Here is a 5,000-nt window from a genome sequence, read left to right as displayed (position 1 = left end):
ATGTACCCCATATAAGGACCTAACAAACACAACTATGGATGGTATCTCTACTACTATTAAACAAGCAAACATTATCTTCTCTAAGTGCACCCCGTCTAACGTACACACAACAACACCAAGTAATCACAGCCTCACGATTAGGCTAACTTATTCCAATCTAACCGTCAAACAACAACTAAATATCCCAAAAAGTACGTTTAGCAATTTAATGTGGCGGACGAAAACTCTGCGAGCGAGCGAGCGAAAAAAAATAGAAAGGTTCAATCGGCAACCACGTAATCGCACCCTTAATTACCGCTAACTGCCCACCCAATCCCACCTCGAAATTAGCGCTAACCCAAAATTTAACCCTCCCAGATCTTGGTCTCAGGAAATCCAACGGGGCGTCCCTGCCCCATCCGGCCGCCTCCTCCATGGCGACTGGCTCCCATCCGGCCGCCTCCTCCATGGCGAGAACCGTGTCCAGAGGAGGACCATCACGACCATGAGTTCCCCGTCGTCGTCTCTCTCCGTGCTTAACCGGTGTGCTGAAACCTCTCCTAAGCTTCGCCTGCTGCTACCCCGACACAGCAGCATGGATCTGACGTCTCCCGGCCGTCCCGAAGCGGCGGCCCATGGGATCCGAGCGAAGAAGAGGCCTCGCGATATGATGGCCTTGGTTCTCCTCTTATGCAGGCTAGATCTTGTTGGCCTCAAGCAGCACCACCAACAGGATCCAGGCGAGCATGCGGCTGCTCCTCCACCATCATGTGACGCGTGTAGTGGCCGTTCACCGGGAGAGACCCAGCTCCACGATCACCACCACTCACTTGATGTGCATGTACGGCCAACCACCCCATCTCCCTCTTAATCCATACATCTTTTCTGCCCTCATATGGCTGCGTGTAGAGGTAGAGATTAGAGAGCATATGCACTTGCAAGCCTTTCGCGTTGAAGACATGTCTTGGAATCAACTGACTCACGGTACCATTATGTCACCGTTTATTTAGACATCTGCATATTACTGTTGCCACTAAAACTCACACTCATTGCCTCAACGCCGCACACGTACGGGAGTTGCCGCCCCCGCGAGGATGTGAACGCACGAGGGCGGCCGCTGGCAAACGAGGCCGCACTTGCGCCCACATGGGAACGGCCACATCAGTTGTACGCTTGCTTTGATATATGAGTTGTACTGAATTTTGCTATATTCAAATTGATTTGGTCAGTTAGCAGCGTGCATGTCTCTTGAACTGACATGTGTTTGCTTAATTTAGTGAGGCTCATTATATTTGGTAAATGCAAAATTCAGCAAAGTATACTTTGTGTGCAGCAAGTTACCGAGGTAGGCTGACTTACGTACGCCCTATATATGCAAAATTCAGTAATGTGTCATACATCTCAAGGTGCATGCTTTATGTGGGATTTACCTGATTGTGCAGTACAAGGATTGGATTATTTTTCATTGACTTGTTTGAGGACAGAACTTAGGCTTTGTTTGTGTTACGCTCTCACCTCTCACTAATGCGACGCCGGGCATCGATCGAGTTGCAGGTCCACACGCCATCGACAAGTCGACCCGCGAAAGAAGCTGGCCCTACCGATCAGGATGACATCGATGAGGAGGAAGCAATGGTGTGACGTCATGGATCCCACCTGTAAGTGCGTGAGTGTGTGGCTACAGTTTTCTACAATATTGTGAAAACCACGATGTGTTTGGCAGTCACAGTATTTGCCACTATATTTGGTGATCCGGTCATCAATATGTTCATGTTCTACAACCCTATCGGCCCCGGGCAAAGAATCACACACTTTATCATAGGCGAGGACTGGTCGTGGCTATATGCAAGTGTGGTCGCTGACACCCAGGCAGGCTCAACGTATCGCATGCATACACGGGCTCTTTTCTTCATACTATGCACCTTGAATTCTGTGAGATATACACGTACATTGCTCCCAAGTACATTGCTCCCAAGTCATATAGAGGTTAATGCTCAATCTTTGTTTCATTTTTAAGAAACTAATTGGTGATGCTTTGTACATAATAGTCAGGATCTGGTTCACATGACTATGTTGCCCTGCATAAATGATCTTCACCACTCTTTATACCCTTTTATATATTGTTTGACATTTGTACTTTTCTATCTGCAGATGAGTAAGAGAAGAAAAATGAATGTGCCCCTGTTTACATCAAGAGAATGTACCCCATATAAGGACCTAACAAACACAACTATGGATGGTAGTGCTAATATCCCACATAATCAAACAGACGATCCTAAAAGGAAAAGTGTTCAATCATGGTATGACAATGTCGGATGAGAAGAAAGCGGAATACAACGCGAAGTGTCATATATCCTGACAACAAACGAGAGTTGCAGCTCTAGACTGTCTTAACCAGGACCAATTATCACAAACATGTGTTTCTCCGTTAGACTGTGCTATGGTTCATCTCTACAACAGTTTCCCTATCTAACATCATGTGTATCTAAGTGCAGCTTCTGGTCAGGCCCCACTTGTTTCTGGCGATCCCAGGTTCCAGTCAAATGCAATAGGATATGTAATGCTTATTTGTCACATTCATTCATTATGTACTAACTCTTCTCTCCTGTGACGGTAATGTGTCACAAATTCATCAAAAAATGTGCCACTCCCTCTGATGCTCCCTCATGGTGCTAGAAAAACTCCCAGGTCAGAAAAATTATCACGGTTGCTTCAACATTTATCTCTTCGAGCTGTAATAAGAGTTTTGAGACAAGGCTGCCTTGCAATATAATGTACGACCGTATTATTTTCTAAAGATTTTGTATTGCCTGACCATTAATTTGGCTTCAAATGCTCCTGATGAGGCTTGAAAGTTCGTTAAGTGTGGTAAGACCACTCTCACATTCAGGTTTATTCACTTTTATATTTCTATAAAGGGGCTTGCCAATCCATCTAACACACCATAGAGAAAAATAGTGTCTTCCAGAGAGCATGACAACTGAAATGCATCTGACACACCTTTGGGCAGGGGAACTTTGTGAAACACGGCATGGTCATGAAAATGTCTTAGAAAATGAATTTATAATGAGAAGTTATGTTCTAATTTGCTCCAGCTTTACAATTTTTGAAGATGTCAAGCCTTGAGGCTCTTTTGTTCAGTGTTGCACATGTCAAGCGTCGGTCCTAAAAGAAAGAAACAACTTCAGTTTCTGAAAGATAATATGTACATATGCACATTCTTGAAACAACTTTAGTATCTAGAAGATACTATGTACATTCTTTATTATTTTGGCAAGTAAAGGTTATTTATGGTCCACATTTACCTTTTGTAAGTTGAGATCTAATTTTTTGGATGAAGTTGTGATTATTCCCACAATTATTCAATGTCTTTATTACCTCACTTACATTTTTGTTCATTTTATTGATATATTTTCTTCCTAGGACGGTTGATAAAAACATAACCATGATAATACGTGCGTTGCACGTGCATGTTTACTATAAAAAAAACATGCTTCCATAGGTGCGCCGAGCACGCCACGCGTGGCACGCTAGGGTGGTTCCCGCTGGGTATCCCCCGGAAGTGGTACCTGTTAGTTAGTTGATCCATCGACCTTTGGAGTTGTGGATTGAGGGAAGATCGGCGCTCGACTGAGGCGTGAAGGTAGCCACCTCGGATGAAGCCACCTAGGACTTTGACCAGGTTAGGCAGGCCGTGCAAAAGATATATCTCGGTTATTGTGAGACAAAGCTTGCGATCGCCTCTAGCGCGACTACGCCTCGACCAGGCCTAGTTGTGTCAACCTGGTTGTTTTCTTTGGTTTGTTCGTGGAGAGGTTTCCATGGTTTTAGTGTGGTTCTTATTAGGTGGTTGCAAATGGTTTCCTCACTTTTTCTTTGGTTCTTCTTTTCATATTTTATTTTTATATTTTTCGCTTCTTTTTGTTTTTTATGTTTATTTCTTCATCGTCTCCCTTTTTTTCTTTCTCCTTTTATTTTTATTCATCTTCTCTATTCTTTTCCATGTTTTTTTTACTTTTTCTGCTATTATTTTTCTCATCATGCATTAAAAAAGTTCATCTCATATGTAAATAATAGTTGTTGTGTAATAAAATATTTATAATGTATAAATAATGTTTCATAGGGGTATTTTTCAAATGTTCATTGTGTACTGAAAAATCTTTCATTGTGTACTAAAAATTGTCAACATGTATTAAAAATGATCATTACACATTTAAAACAGTTAATCATGTATTTTTAAAAACTTATCATGTACCTAAAAATATTTAACATGTTAAAAAACGTTCATCATTTATTTAATATTTTCATTAATTAAAAAAATAATTATATATTTAAAAATAATAATCATGCAACTAAAATTTTCATGGTGTATTTCGAAAACATTCATATTTTAATAAAATCTTCATTACATTGTTTTAATATTCTTCTTATTTTTTGTGTGTTTCTTTTGTTTGTATTCTTTTTGATAAATTTGTTCTTGGCATTGGTATTACCCTTAAGAAGGAAATACAATGAAAAAAATCCACACAAATTTGCATTGGAATGACACTTTTTGTAATATGCAAACAATAAGCGTATAATAGTGTGATTTTCACACTCTAGTGTAATTTACAGAAATATTCTATAGTACTTGCGTCTATACATTTATACTCATCCAACATCCTCAGAATACACATATTGAAAAAACAAAATTGACTAAAAATAAGAAAAAACATATAAACAGAAAAGGCAATGGGCAACAGGCTTCAAGCCCAATAAAAACGATAAAAGATAGAAAAGAAAAACAAAACACAAACAAAATATAGGCAATGGGGTAATGGGCTTCAGGCCCAATAAAATCGACTAACCCGGCATGTCAAGAAGTCATGAAAGAACACAAGGAAAAAAACATCACGAATCTTAACAAAAGAATCAATGGTTAGAAAATAGATTTACCCAATTTTGAAAATAAGGCAGCTTACATATAGGTAAAGTGGAATGATTAATAGGCACCATTTTTCAGCATTAGTAGAGATTTCAAG

The 5,000-nt window shown here is 40.2% G+C and overlaps 1 long non-coding RNA gene across 2 annotated transcripts; it reads left to right on the top strand.

The window, feature by feature from the left end:
- The first annotated feature begins 393 nt into the window (after nucleotides 1–393).
- LOC119312532 lies at nucleotides 394–2,706 on the top strand. 2 transcript variants are annotated; one of them, XR_005151383.1, is made up of 3 exons: nucleotides 394–820; nucleotides 1,534–1,637; nucleotides 2,131–2,706. It is a non-coding gene; the product is annotated as an uncharacterized LOC119312532 (long non-coding RNA). The 2 variants fall into 2 exon arrangements; XR_005151382.1 differs by having other exon boundaries at nucleotides 1,534–1,965.
- The last annotated feature ends 2,294 nt before the right edge of the window (nucleotides 2,707–5,000 follow it).

Source organism: Triticum dicoccoides, chromosome 5B, assembly GCF_002162155.2.
Source record: "Triticum dicoccoides isolate Atlit2015 ecotype Zavitan chromosome 5B, WEW_v2.0, whole genome shotgun sequence".
NCBI lineage: Eukaryota > Viridiplantae > Streptophyta > Magnoliopsida > Poales > Poaceae > Triticum > Triticum dicoccoides.
Note: the sequence above shows the minus strand (reverse complement) of the source record. Positions and strands in the feature narration are given on the sequence as shown.